We start from the raw sequence: 15,810 nt of genomic DNA on the forward strand, positions 1-15,810 counted from the left end.
TAATAAAATAGTTCTAAGTTCTATCTCTATGGTTTGTTTCCTCTTGAAGTAGCCCTAAGCAGAGACTGGCGAAGGACACTTTCATTTGAAAGGGGTTGCCAAGCTTCCAAAAATCTACTAGTTTTCTGAAATATCAGCCAATACTTTTTCACCCAATCTTGATGAAACTCGGTGTTAATGATCAGTTCAATAATCCCACTTGGCTGCCCTATTTTCATTCTACTAGTTTGAAGCATTCATTTCCACTAACAGTTTTAATTTTTCGGTTTTACTCTGTTTTCTTCTATATAGATAGATGTGTTTGGAATTCTAAATCATACACAGTTTGTCCTAGCTCTTTGAAACTTGACACAATAAAGTAGTTCTAAGTTCTATCTCTATGGTTTGTTTCCTCTTGAAGTAGCCCTAAGCAGAAAAATGTGAAAGACACTTTCATTTGAAAGGGGTTGCCAAGCTTCCAAAAAACTACTAGTTTTCTGAAATCTCAGCAAATATTTTTTCACGCAATCTTGATAATACTTGGTGGTAATGATTAGTTCAATAAGCCCACTTGGCTGCCCAATTTTCATTCTACTAGGTTGAAGTGTTCGGTTCCAGTAACAGTTTGAATTTTTCGGTTTAACTCTGTTTTCCACAATATAGACAGTTGTATTTGGAAGTCTAAATCTAAGACGGTTTGTGCTAGCTCTTTGAAACTTGACAGAATGAAGTAGTTCTAACTTCTATCTCTATGGTTTGTTTCCTCTTGAACTAGCCCTAAGCAGAAACTGGCGAAAGACACTTTTATTTGAAAGGGGTGGCCAAGCTTCCATATAACTAAAAGTTCTCTGAAATCTCAGTAAATATTGTTCACCCAATCTTGATGATAGTTGGTGGTAATGATCAGTTCAATAATCCAACTTGGCTGCTCTATTTTCATTCTACTAGTTTGAAGCATTCGTTTCCAGTAACAGTTTGAATTATTTGGTTTCACTCTGTTTTCTCCTATTTAGATAGATGTGTTCGGAATTCTAAATCAAAAACGGTTTGTTCCAGCTCTTTGAATTTTGACCTAATAAAGTAGTTTTAAGTTCTATCTCTATGGTTTTTTTCCTCTTGATGTAGCCCTAAGCAGACACTGGCGAGAGACACTTTCATTTGAAAGGGGTTGCCACGCTTCCAAAAAACTACTAGTTCTCTGAAATCTCAGTAAAAATTTTTTCACCCAATCTTGACGATACTTAGTGGTAATGATCAGTTCACTAAGCCCACTTAGCTGCCCAATTTTCATTCTACTAGGTTGAAGCTTTCTTTTCCAGGAACAGTGTGAATTTTTCAGTTTACTCTATTTTCTCCTATAGAGATAGATGTGTTTTGAACTCTAAATCAAACACGTTTTGTGCTAGCTACTAGAAACTTGACACAATAAAGTAGTTCTAAGTTCTATCATTATGGTTTGTTTCCTCGTGAAGTAGGCTTAAGCAGCGACTGGCAAAAGACACTCTCATTTGAAAGTTGTTGCCAAGCTTCCAAAAAACTACTAGTTTCCTGAAATCTCACCAAATATTTTTTCACCCAATCTTGATGATACTTATAGGTAATGATCAGTTCAATAAGCCCACTTGGCTGCCTAATTTTCATTCTACTAGGTTGAAGCGTTCGTTTTTTGTAAGTTTGAATTTTTCAGTTTAACTCTGTTTTCTACAATATAGATAGGTGTATTTGGAACTATAAATCTAAGACGGTTTGTGCTAGCTCTTTGAAACTTGACACAATAAAGTAGTTCTAACTTCTATCTCTGTGGTTTGTTTTTTCTTGAACTAGCCCTAAGCAGACACTGGAGAAAGACACTTTTATTTGAGAGGGGTTGCAAAGCTTCCAAAAATCTCCTAGTTTTTTAAAATCTCAGCAAATATTTTTTTACCCAATCCTGATGATACTTGGCGGTAATGATCAGTTCAATAAGCCCAATTGGCTGCCCAATTTCATTCTACTATGTTGAAACGTTCTTTTCCAGTAAAGAGTTTGAATTTTTCGGTTTCACACTGCTTTTTCCTATATAGATAGATGTGTTTGGAACTCTAAATCAAACTTGGGTTTTGCTAGCTCTTTGAAACTTGACACAATAAAATAGTTCAAAATTCTATTTCTATGGTTTTGTTTCCTCTTGAAGTAGCCCTAAGCAGACACTGGTGAAAGACACTTTCATTTGAAAGGGGTTGCCAAGCTTCCAAAAAAACTACTAGTTTTCTGAAATCTCAGGAAATTTTTTTTCACCCAATCTTGATGATACTTGGTGGTAATGATCAGTTCAATAAGCCCACTTGACTGCCCTATTTTCATTCTACTAGGTTGAAGCGTTCATTTGCAGTAACAGTTTGTATTTTTCGGTTTTACTCTGTTTTCTCCTATATAGATAGATGTGTTTGGAACTCTAAATCAAACACGGTTTGTGCTAGCTTTTTGAAACTTGACACAATAAAGTAGTTCTAAGTTCTATCTCTATGGTTTGTTTCCTCTTGAAGTAGCCCTAAGCAGAAAAATGTGAAAGACACATTCATTTGAAAGGGGTTGCCAAGCTTCCAAAAAACTACTAGTTTTCTGAAATATCAGCAAATACTTTTTCACCCAATCTTGACGATACTTGGTGGTATTGATCAGTTGAATAAGCCCACTTGGCAGCCCAATTTTCATTCTACTAGGTTGAAGGGTTCGTTTCCAGGAACAGTTTGAAATTTTCGGGTTCACTCTGTTTTCCACAATATAGATAGGTGTATTTGAAACTCTAAATCAAACACGGTTTGTGCTACCTTTTTGAAACCTGACACAATAAAGTAGTTCTAAGTTCTTTCTCTATGGTTTGTTTCATCTTGAAGTAGACCTAAGGAGAGACTGGAGAAAGACACTTTCTTTTGAAAAGGGTTGAAATCTTCCAAAAAACTACTAGTTTTCTGAAATCTCAGCAAATATTTTTTCACCCAAACTTGATGATACTTGGTGGTAATGATCAGTTCAGTAATCCCACTTGGCTGCCCAATTTTCATTCTACTATGGTGAAGCATTCCTTTCAAGAAAGAGTTTGAATTTTTCGGTTTCACTCTTTTTTCTAATATAGAGATAGATGTGTTTGGAACTGTAAATAAAACACGTTTTGTGGTAGCTTTTTGAAACATGACACAGTAAAGTAGTTCTAAGTTCTCTCTCTATGGTTTGTTCCGTCTTGAAATAGCCCTAAGCAGAAAATGGAGAAAGACACTTTCGTTTGAAAGAGGTTGCCAAGCTTATAAAAAACTACTAGTTTTCTGGAATCTCAGCAAGTATTTTTTCACCCAATCTTGATGATACTTGGTGGAAAGGAGCAGTTCAAAAAGCCCACTTGGCGGCCCAATTTTCATTCTACCAGGTTGAAGCGTTCGTTTCCAGTAACAGTTTGAAATTTTCGGTTTCACTCTGTTTTCTTTTACATAGATAGATGTGTTTGAAACTCTAAATCAAACATGGTTTGTGCTAGCTTCTTGAAACTTGACACAATAAAGTAGTTCTAAGTTCTATTTCTATGGTTTGTATCCTTTTAAAATAGCCCTAAGCAGAGAATTGCGAAAGACACTTTTATTTGAAAGGAGTTGCCTAATTTCCAAAAAACTACTAGTTTCCTGAAATCTCAGCAAATATTTTTTCACCCAATCTTGATGATACTTGGTGGTAATGATCAGTTCATAAAGCCCACTTGGCGGCTCTATTTCTATTCTTCTGGGTTGAAGCCTTCGTTTCCAGTAACACATTGAATTTTTCAATTCCACTCTGTTTTCTCCTTTATAGATAGATGTGTTTGGAATTCTAAATCAAACAGGGTTGGTGCTAGCGCTTTGAAACTTGACACAATAAAGTAGTTATAAGTTCTCTCTCTATGCTTTTTTTACTCTTGAAGTAGCCCTAATCAGACAGGGGTGAAAGATCTATCATTGAAAATGAGTTGATAAGCTTAAAAAAAAACTACTAGTGTTGTGAAATCTCAACAAATATTTTTTTCAGCCAATCTTGATGATACTTGGTGGTAATGATCAGTTCAATAAGCCCACTTGGCTGCCCAATTTTCATTCTACTAGGTTGAAGCGTTCGTTTTGAGTAACAGTTTGAATTTTTTGGTTTTACTCTGTTTTCTCCTATATGGATAGATGTATTTGGAACTCTCAATTAAACACGGTTTGTGCTATCTCCTTGAAACTTGACACATAAAGTAGTTCTAAGTTGTCTCTCTATACATTGTTTTCTTTTGAAGTAGACCTAAGCAGACACTGGTGAAAGACACTTTCATTTGAAAGGGGTTGCCAAGCTTCCAAAAAACTACTAGTTTTCTTAACTCTCAGCAAATATTTTTTCACCCAATCTTGATGATACTTGGTGATAATGATCAGTTCAATAAGCCCACTTGGCTGCCCAATTTTTATTCTACTAGGTTCAAGCATTCGTGTCCAGTAACAGTTTGAATTTCTCAGTTTAACTCTGTTTTCCACAATATCCATAGGTGTATTTGGATCTCTAACTCTAAGACGGTTTGTGCTAGCTCTTTAAAACTTGACACAATAAAGTAGTTCTAACTTCTATCTCTATGGATTGTTTACTCTTGAAGTAACCCTAAGCAGAAACTGGCGAAAGACACTTTCATTTAAAGGGGTTGCCAAGCTTCCAAAAACCTACTAGTTTTCTGAAATTTCAGCAAATATTTTTTCACCCAATCTTGATGAGACTTGGTGGTAATGATGGGTTCTCTTAGCCCACTTGGCTGCCCAATTTTCTCTCTTCTAGGAGGAAGCTTGGTTTCCAGTAAAAGTTTGAATTTTTCTGTTTCACTCTGTTTTCTCCAGTATAGGTAGATATGTTTGGAAGTATAAATAAAACAAGGTTCATGCTATCTCCATGAAACTTGACAAAATAAAGTAGTTCTTTCTTCTATCTCTATGGTTTGTTTCCTCCTGAAGTAGCACTAAGCAGAGACTGGCGAAAGACACTTTCATTTGAAAAAGGTTGCCTACCTTCCAAAAAACTACTAGTTTTCTGAAATCTCAGCAAATATTTTTTCACCCAATTTTGATGATACTTGGTGGTAATGATCAGTTCAATAAGCCCACTTGGCTGCCCAATTTTCATTCTACTAGGTTGAAGCGTTCGTTTCCAGTAACACTTTGAATTTTTCAATTTTGCTCTGTTTACTCCCATATAGATAGATGTGTCTGGAACTCTAAATCAAACAGGGTTTGTGCTAGCTCTTTGAAACTTGACACAATAAAGTAGTTCTAAGTTCTTTTTCTATGGTTTCTTTCCTCTTCAAGTAGGCCTAAGCAGAGACTGGCTAAAGACACTTTCATTTGAAAGGGGTTGCCAAGCTTCCAAAAAACTGCTAGTTTTCTGAAATCTCAGCAAATATTTTTTCACCCAATTTTGATGATACTTGGTGGTAATGATCAGTTCAATAAGCCCACTTGGCTGCCCAATTTTCATTCTACTAGGTTGAAGCGTTCGTTTCCAGTAACACTTTGAATTTTTCAATTTTGCTCTGTTTACTCCCATATAGATAGATGTGTCTGGAACTCTAAATCAAACAGGGTTTGTGCTAGCTCTTTGAAACTTGACACAATAAAGTAGTTCTAAGTTCTTTTTCTATGGTTTCTTTCCTCTTCAAGTAGGCCTAAGCAGAGACTGGCTAAAGACACTTTCATTTGAAAGGGGTTGCCAAGCTTCCAAAAAACTGCTAGTTTTCTGAAATCTCAGCAAATATTTTTTCACCCAATCTTGATGATACTTGGTGGTAAGGAGCAGTTCAATAAGTCCACTTGGCTGCCCAATGTTTATTCAACTAGGTTGAAGTGTTCGTTTCCAGTAACAGTTTGAATTTTTCGGTTTAACTCTGTTTTCCACAATACCGATAGGTGTATTTGGAACTCTAAATCTAAGACGGTTTGTGCTAGCTCGTTATAACTGGACACAACAAAGTAGTTCTAACTTCTATCTCTATGGTTTGTTTCCTCTTGAAGTAGCTCTAAGCAGACACTAGCGTAAGACACTTTAATTTGAAAGGGGTTGTTAATGTTCCAAAAAACTAATAGTTTTGAGAAATATCAGAAAATATTTTTTTACACAATCTTGATGATACTTGTTGGTAATGATCAGTTCAATAAGCACACTTCGCTGCCCAATTTTCATTTTACTAGGTTGAAGCGTTCGTGTCCAGTAAAACTTTGAATTTTTCAATTTCACTCTTTTTTCTCCAATATAGATAAATGTGTTTTGAAGTCTAAATCAAACATGGTTTGTGCTAGCTCCTTGAAACTTGACACAATAAAGTAGATCTAAGTTCTCTCTCTATGGTTTGTTTCCTCTTGAAATAGCCCTACGCAGAGAAGGACGAAAGACACTTTCATTTGAAAGGGGTTGCCAAGCCCCCAAAAAACTACTAGTTTTCTGAAATCTCAGCGAATATTTTTACACCCAATATTGATGATTCTTGGTGGTAATGATCAGCTCAATAAGCCCACTTGGCTCCCCAATTAACATTCTACTAGGTTGAAGCGTTCGTTTTCAGTAACACTTTGAATTTTTCAATTTCACTCTGTATTCTCCTATATAGACTGATGTGTTTGGAACTCTAAATCAAACACGGTTTGTGCTAGCTCTTTGAATTTTGACACAATAATGTAGTTCTACGTTCTCTCTCTACGTTTTGTTTACTCTTGAAGTAGCCCTAAGCAGACACTGGTGAAAGACACTTTATTTGAAAGGTGTTGCCAAGCTTCCAAAAAACTACTAGTTTTCTGAAATCTATGCAAATATTTTTTCACCCAATCTTGATGATACTTGGTGGTAATGATAAGTTCAAGAAGTCCACTTGGCTGCCCAATTTTCATTCCACTAGGATGAACTGTTTGTTTCCAGTAACATTTTGAATTTTTCGGTTTAACTCTGTTTTCCACAATATAGATAGGTGTATTTGGAACTCTAAATCTAAGACGGTTTGTGCTAGCTCTTTGAAACTTGACACAATAAAGTAGTTCTAACTTCTAGCTCTATAGTTTGTTTCATCTTGAAGTAGCCCTATGCAGACACATGCGAAAGACACTTTCATTTGAAAAGTGTTGCCAAGCTTCCAAAAAACTACTAGTTTTCTGAAATATCTGCAAATATTTTTTCACCAATCTTGATGATACTTGGTGGTAATGATCAATTCAATAAGCCCACTTGGCTGCCCAATTTTCATTCTACTAGGTTGAAGCGTTCGAGTCCAGTAACCCTTTGAATTTTTCAATTTCACTCTGTTTTCTCCAATATTGATAGATGTGTTTGGAACTCTAAATCAAACACGGTTTGTGCTAGCTCCTTGAAACTTGACACAATAAAGTAATTCTAAGTTCTCTCTCTATGTTTTGTTTCCTCTTGAAGTAGCCCTAAGCAGAGACTGGGGAAAGATACTTTCATTTGAAAGGGGTTGCCAACCTTCCAAAAAAATACAAGTTTTCTGAAATATACGCAAATATTTATTCACCCAATCTTTATGATAGTTGGTGGTAATGATCAGTTGAAGAAGCCCACTTGGCTGCCCAATTTTCATTCTACTAGGTTGAAGCGTTCCTTTCCAGTAACAGTTTGAATTTTTCGGTTTAACTCTGTTTTCCACAATATAGATAGGTGTATTTGGAACTCTAAATCTAAAGAGGTTTGTGCTAGCTCTTTGAAACCTGACACAATAAAGTAGTTCTTCTTCTATCTCTATGGTTTGTTTTTTCTTGAAATAGCCCTAAGCAGACACTGGCGAAAGACTCTTTCATTTGATACGGGTTGCCAAGCTTCCAAAAAACTACTAGTTTTCTGAAATCTACGCAAATATTTTTTCAACCAACTTGATGATACTTTGTGGTAATGATCAGTTCAATAAGCACACTTGGCTGCCCAATGTTCATTCTACTACGTTGAAGCGTTCATTTCCAGTAACAGTTTGAATTTTTCGGTTTCACTCTGTTTTCTCCTATATAGATAGATGTGTTTGGAATTCTAAACCAAACACGATTTTTGCTAGCTCCTTGAATCTCGACACAATAAAGTAGTTGTAAGTTCCATTTCTATGGTTATTTTCCTCTTGAAGTAGCCCAAAGCAGAGACTGGCAAAAGTCACTTTATTTGAAAGGGGTTGCCAAGCTTCCAAAAAACAACTAGTTTTCTGAATTCTCAGCAAATATTTTTTCACCCAATCTCGATGATACTTGGTGGTAATGATCATTTCAATAAGCCAACTTGGCTGCCCAATTTTTTTTCTACTAGGTTGACGCGTTCGTTTCCACTAACAGTTTGAATTTTTCGGTTTCACTCTGTTATCTCCTATATAGATAGAAGTGTTTGGAACTCTAAATCAAACACGATTTGGGCTAGCTCCTTGAAACTTGACACAATAAAGTAGTTCTAAGTTCTATCTCTATGTGTGTTTCCTCTTGAAGTAGGCTTAAGCAGAGACTCGTTAAAGACACTTTCATTTGAAAGGGGTTGCAAGCTTCCAAAAATCTACTATTTTTCGGAAATCTTCGCAAATATTTTTTCACCAATCTTGATGATTCTTGGTGGGAATGATAAGTTCAAAAACCCCCTTGTCTGCCGTATATTCATTCTACTAAGTTGAATCCTTCGTTTCCAGCAACAGTTTGAAATTTTTGGTTTCACTCCGTTTTCTCCTGTATATATATAGATGTGTTTTTAATTCTAAATCAAACACGGTTTGTGCTAGCTCTTGAAACTTGACATAATAAAGTAGTTCTAACTTCAATCTCTATGGTTTGTTTCTTCTTGAAGTAGCCCTAAGCAGACACTGGCGAAAGACACTTTAATTTGAAAGGGGTTGCCAAGCTTCCAAAAAACTACTAGTTTTCTGAAATCTACGCAAATATTTTTTCACCCAATCTTGATGATACTTGGTGGTAATGATCAGTTCAATAAGCCCACTTGGCTGCTCTATATTCATTCTAATAGGTTGAATCGTTCGTTTCCAGGAACAGTTTAATTTTTTTAATTTGTCTCTGTTTTCTCCTATACAGATAGATTTGTTTTGAACACTAAATCACACACGGTTTTTGCTACCTCCTTGAAACATGACACAATAAAGTAGTTCTAAGTGTCTCTCTATACTTTGTTTACTCTTGAAGTACCCTAAGCAGACAATGGTGAAAGACACTTCCATTTGAAAGGGGTTGGAAGCTTCCAAAAATCTACTATTTTTCTGAAATCTCAGCAAATATTTTTTCACCCAATCTTGATGATACTTGGTGGTAATGATCAGTTCAATAAGCCCACTTGGCTGCCCAATTTTCATTCTACTAGGTTGAAGCGTTTGTTTCCAGTAACAATTTGAGTTCTTGGTTTCACTGTGTTTTCTCCTATATAGATAGATGTGTTTGGAACTCTAAATCAAACACGGTTTGTGCTAGCTCTTTGAAACTTGACACAATAAAGTAGTTCTAAGTTCTATCTCTACGGTTTGTTTCCTCCTGAAGTAGCCCTAAGCAGAGTTGTGCAAAAGACACTTTCATTTGAAAGGGGTTGAAAAGCTTCCAAAAAACTACTAGTTTTCTGAAATCTCAGCAAATAATTTTTCACCCAATCTGATGATACTTGTTGGTAATGATCAGTTCAATAAGCCCACATGGCTGCCCAATTTTCATTCTACTATGTTGAAGCGTTCGTTTCCAGTAACACTTTGAATTTTTCGATTTCACTCTGGTTTCTCCTATATAGATAGATGTGTTTGGAACTCTAAATCAAACACGGATTGAGCTTGCTCCTTGAAACTTGACAAAATAAAGTAGTTCTAAGTTCTCTCTCTATGTTTTGTTTCCTCTTGAAGTAGCCCTATGCAGACTCTGGCGAAAGACACTTTCATTTGAAAGGGGTTTGCAAGCTTCCAAAAAACTACTAGTTTTCTGAAATCTCAGCAAATATTTTTTCACCCAATCTTGATGATACTTGGTGGTCTTGATCAGTTCAATAAGCCCACTTGTCTGCCCAATTTTCATTCTACTAGGTTGATGCTCTCGTTTCCAGTAACACTTTGAATTTTTCAATTTCATTCTGTTTTCTCCTATATAGATAGATGTGTTTGGAACTCTAAATCAAACACGGTTGGTGATAGCTCCCTGAAACTTGAAACAATAAAGTAGTTCTAAGTTCTCTCTCTATGGTTTGTTTCCTCTTGAATTAGCCCTAAGCAGAGACAGGCGAAAGACACTTTGATTTGAAAGCGGTTGCCAAGCTTCCAAAAAACAACTAGTTTTCGGAAATTTCAGCAAATATTTTTTCACCCAATCTTGATGATACTTGGTGGTAATGATCAATTCAATAAGCCGACTTGGCTGCCCAATTTTTATTCTACTAGGTTGAAGCGTTCATTTCCAGTAACAGTTTGAATTTTTCGGTTTCACTCTGTTTTCTCCTATATAGATAGATGTGTTTGGAATTCTAAATCAAACACGGTTTGTGCTAGCTCTTTGAAACTTGACACCATAAATTTGATCTAAGTTCTCTCCCTTTGGTTTGATTCCTCTTGAAGTAGCCCTAAGCAGTCACTGGCGAAAGACACTTTCATTTGAAAGGGGTTGCAAAGCATCCAAAAACTACTAGATTTTTGAAATCTCAGCAAATATTTTTTCACCCAATCTTGATGATACTTGGTGGTAATGATCAGTTCAATAAGCCCACTTGGATGCCCTATTTTCATTCTACTAGGTTGAAGGGTTCGTTTCCAGTAACAGTTTGTATTTTTCGGTTTCAGTCTGTTTTCTCCTATATAGATAGATGTGTTTGGAACTCTAAATCAAACACGGTTTTTGCTACCTCCTTGAAACATGACACAATAAAGTAGTTCTAAGTGTCTCTCTATGCTTTATTTACTCTTGAAAAAGCCCTAAGCAGACACTGGAGAAAGACACTTTCATTTGAAAGGGTTTGCCAAGCTTCCAAAAAACTGCTAATTTTCTGAAATATCAGCAAATATTTTTTTCAACCAAACTTGATGATACTTGGTGGTAATGATCAGTTCAAGAAGCCCACTTGGCTGGCTTTTTCCATTCTACTAGGTTGAAGCGTTCGTTTCCAGAAACAATTTGAATTTTTTGGTTTAACTCTGTTTTCCACAATATTGATAGGTGTATTTGGAACTCTAAATCTAAGACGGTTTGTGCTATCTCTGAAACTTGACACAATAAAGTAGTTCTAAATTCTATCTCTATGGTTTGTTTCCTCTTGAAGTAGTCTTAAGCAGAGACTGGCAAAAGACACTTTCATTTGAAGGGGTTGCCAAGCTTCCGAAATCTAATAGTTTTCTGAAATCTCAGCATATATTTTTTCACCCAATCATGATGATACTTGGTGGTAATGATCAGTTCAATAATCCCACTTTGCTGCCCTGTTTTCATTCTATTAGTTTGAAGCGTTTGTTTCCAATAAGTGTTTGAATTTCTCGGTTTCACTCTGTTTTCTCCTATATAGATAGATGTGTTTGGAATTCTAAATCAAACACGATTTGTGCTAGCTCTTTGAAACTTGACACCATAAAGTAGTTCTCAGTTCTCTCTCTATGGTTTGTTTCCTCTTGAAGTAGCCCTAAGCAGACACTGGCGAAAGACACTTTCATTTGAAAAGGGTTGCCAAACTTCCAAAAAACTACTAGTTTTCTGAAATCTCAGCAAATATTTTTTCACCCAATCTTGATGATACTTGGTGGTAATGATCAGTTCAATAAACCCACTTGGCTGCCCAATTTTCATTCTACTAGGTTGAAGCGTTCGTTTCCAGTAACAGTTTGAATTTTTCGGTTTTACTCTGTTTTCTCCTATATAGATGGATGTGTTTGGAACTCTAAATCAAACATACTTTCTGCTATTACCTTGAAACTTGACACAATAAAGTAGTTCTTACTTCTATCTCTATGGTTTGTTTACTCTTGAAGTAGCCCTAAAGCAGACACTGGCGAAAGACACTTTCATTTGAAAGGGGTTGCCAAGCTTCCAAAATACTACAAATTTTCTGAAATCTCAGCAAATATTTTTTCACCCAATCATGATGATACTTGGTCGTAATGATCAGTTCAATAAGCCCACTTGGCTGCCCAATTTTCATTCTACTAGGTTGAAGCATTCGTTTCCAGTAAGAGTTTGAATTTTTCGGTTCAACTCTGTTTTCCACAATATAGGTAGGTGTATTTGGAACTCTAAATCTAAGATGGTTTTAGCTAACTCTTTTAAACTTCACATAATAAAGAAGTTCTAACTTCTAATTCTATGGTTTGTTTCTTCTTGAAATAGCCCTAAGCAGACACTGGCGAAAGACACTTTCATTTGTAAGGGGTTGCCAAGCTTCCCAAAAACTAATAGTTTTCTGAAATCTCAGCAAATATTTTTTCACCCAATCTTGATGATACTTGGTGGTAATTGTCAGTTCAATAAGCCTACTGGGCTGCCCTATTTTCATTGTACTAGGTTGAAGCGTTCGTTTCCAGTAACAGTTTGAAATTTTCGGTTTAACTCTGTTTTCGACTATATAGATAGGTGTATTTGGAACTCTAAATCTAAGAAGGTTAGGGCTAGCTCTTTGAAACTTGACACAACATAGTAGTTCTAACTTCTACCTCTATGGTTTGTTTACCCTTGAAGTAGCCCTAAGTAGTCATTGGTGAAAGACACTATCATTTTAAAGGTTTTGCCAACCTTCAAAAAAACTACTAGTTTTCTGAAATCTCAGCAAATATTTTTTTCACCCAATCTTGATGATACTTGGTGGTAATGATCAGTTCAATAAGCCCACTTGGCTGCCAAATGTTCATTCTACTAGGTTGAAGCGTTCGTTTCCGGTAACAGTTTGAATTTTTTGGTTTCACTCTGTTTTCTCGTATATTGATAGATGTGTTTGGAACTCTAAATCAAACACGATTTTTGGTAGCTCCTTGAATCTCGACACAATAAAGTAGTTATAAGTTCCATTTCTATGGTTATTTTCCTCTTGATGTAGCCCAAAGCAGAGACTGGCAAAAGTCACTTTATTTGAAAGGGGTTGCCAAGCTTCCAAAAAACAACTAGTTTTCTGAATTCTCAGCAAATATTTTTTCACCCAGTCTTGATGATATTTGGGAGTAATGATCAGATCAATAAGCCACCTTGACTGCCCAATTTTTATTCTACTATGTTGAAGCGTTCGTTTCCAGTAATACTTTGAATTTTTCGGTTTCACTCTGTTTTCTCTTATATAGATCAATGTGTTTGGAACTCTAAATCAAACACGGTTTGTGCTAGCTCCTTGAAACTTGACACAATAAAGTATTTGTAATTTCTATCTCTATGGTTTGTTTCCTCTTGAAGTAGCCCTAAGCAGAGACTGGCGAAAGACACTTTCATTTTAAAGGGGTTGCCAGCTTCTAAAAAACTACTAGTTTTCTGAAATCTCAGAAAACATTTTTTTCACCCAATCTTGATGATACTTGGTGGTAATGATCAGTTCAATAAGTCAACTTGGCTGCAGAATTTTCATTCTTCTAGGTTGAAGCGTTTGTTTCCAAAAACAGTTTGAAATTTTCAATTTCACTCTGTTTTCTCCTATATAGATAGATGTGTTTGGAACTCTAAATCAAACACGGTTTCTGCTAGCTCATTGAAACTTGACACAATAAAGTAGTTCTATGTTCTATCTCTATGGTTTGTTTCCTCTAGAAGTAGCCCTAAGCAGACACTGGTGAAAGACACTTTCATTTGAAAGGGGTGGCCATGCTTCAAAAAAACTACTAGTTTTCTGAAATCTCAGCAAATATTTTTTTCCCCAAACTTGATGATAAATGGTGGTAATGATCAGTTGAATAAGCCCTCTTGGCTGCCCAATTTTCATTCTACTAAGTTGAAGCGTTCGTTTCCAGTAACACTTTGAATTTTTCGTTTTCACTCTGTTTTCTCCTATATAGATAGATGTGTTTGGAACTCTAAATCAAACACGGTTTGTGCTAGCTCCTTGAATCCCCATACAATAAAATAGTTCTATGTTCTATCTCTATGGTTTTTTTCCTCTTTAAGTAGCCCTAAGTAGCGACTGGCAAAAGACACTTTCATTTGAAAGTGGTTGCCAAGCTTCCAAAAAACTACTACTTTTCTGAAATCTCAGTAAATATTTTTTCAACCAATCTTGATGATACTTGATGGTAATGATCAGTTCAATAAGCCGACTTGGCTGCCCTTTTTTCATTCTACTAGGTTGAAGCGTTCGTTTCCTGTAACAGTTTGTATTTTTCGGTATCACTCTTTTTCCCTATAAAGATAGATGTGTTTCGTTCTCTAAATAAAAAACGGTTTGTGCTAGCTCTTTGAAACTTGACACAATGAAGTAGTTCTAAGATCTCTCTCTATGGTTTGTTTCGTCTTGAAGTAGCCCTAAGCAGAGACTGGCGAATTACACTTTCATTTGAAAGGGGTTGCCAAGCTTTCAAAAAACTACTAGTTTTCTGAAATCTTAGCAAATATTTTTTCACCCAATCTTGATGATACTTGGTGGTAATGATGAGTTCAATAAACCCACTTGACTGGGCAATATACATTCTACTAGGTTGAAGCATTCATTTCCAAAAACACTTTGAATTTCTCAATTTCACTCTGTTTTCTCCTACATAGATAGATGTGTTTCGAACTCAAATTCAAACAGGGTTTGTGCTAGCTCCTTGAAACTTGACACAATAAAGTAGTTCTAAGTTCTATCTCTATGCATTGTTTACTTTTGAAGTAGCCCTAAGAAGACACTGGTGAAAGACACTATCATTTGAAAGGGGTTGACAAGCTTCAAAAAAAACTACTAGTTTTGTGAAATCTCAGCAAATATTTTTTCACCCAATCTTGATGATACTTGGTGGTAATGATCAGTTCAATAAGCCCACTTGGCTGCCATATTTTCATTCCACTAGGTTGAAGCGTTCGTTTCGAGTAACTGTTTGAATTTTTTGGTTTAACTTTGTTTTCTCCTATATAGATAGATGTATTTTGAACTCTAAATTAAACACGGTTTGTGCTATCTCCTTGAATCTTGACACAATAAAGTAGTTCTAAATTGTCTCTCTATGCTTTGTTTACTCTTGAAGTAGCCCTAAGCAGACACTGGTGAAAGACACTTTCATTTGAAAGGGGTTGCCAAGCTTCCAAAAAACTACTAGTTTTCTGAAAAATCAGCAAATATTTTTTTCACCCAATCTTGATGATACTTGATGGTAATGATCAGTTCAATAACCCCACTTGGCTGCCCTATTTTCATTCTACTAGGTTGAAGCGTTCGTTTTCAATAACAGTTTGAATTTTTCGGTTTCACTCTGTTTTCTCTTATATAGTTAGATGTGTTTGGAACTCTAAATCAAACATGGTTTGTGCTAGCTCCTTGAAACTTGACACAATAAAGTAATTCTTAGTTCTATCTCTATGGTTTGTTGCCTCTTGAAGTAGGCTTAAGCAGAGAATGGCGAAAGAAACTTTCATTTGAAAGGTGTTGCCAAGCTTCCAAAAAACTACTAGTTTTCTGAAATCTCAGCAAATATTTTTTCACCCAATCTTGATGATACTTGGTGGTAATGATCAGTTCACTTAGACCACTTGGCTGCCCAATTTTCATTCTACTAGTTTGAAGCGTTCTTTGCAGGAAAAGTTTGAGATTTTTTGTTTTACTCTGTTTTCTAGTATATAAATAGATGTGTTTGGAATTCTAAATCAACCACGGTTTGTGCTAGCTCCTTGAAACTTGACACAATAAAGTAGTTCTAAGATATATCTCTATGGTTTGTTT

The sequence above is a fragment of the Callospermophilus lateralis genome, chromosome 1 (assembly GCF_048772815.1).
Source record: "Callospermophilus lateralis isolate mCalLat2 chromosome 1, mCalLat2.hap1, whole genome shotgun sequence".
Lineage (NCBI taxonomy): Eukaryota > Metazoa > Chordata > Mammalia > Rodentia > Sciuridae > Callospermophilus > Callospermophilus lateralis.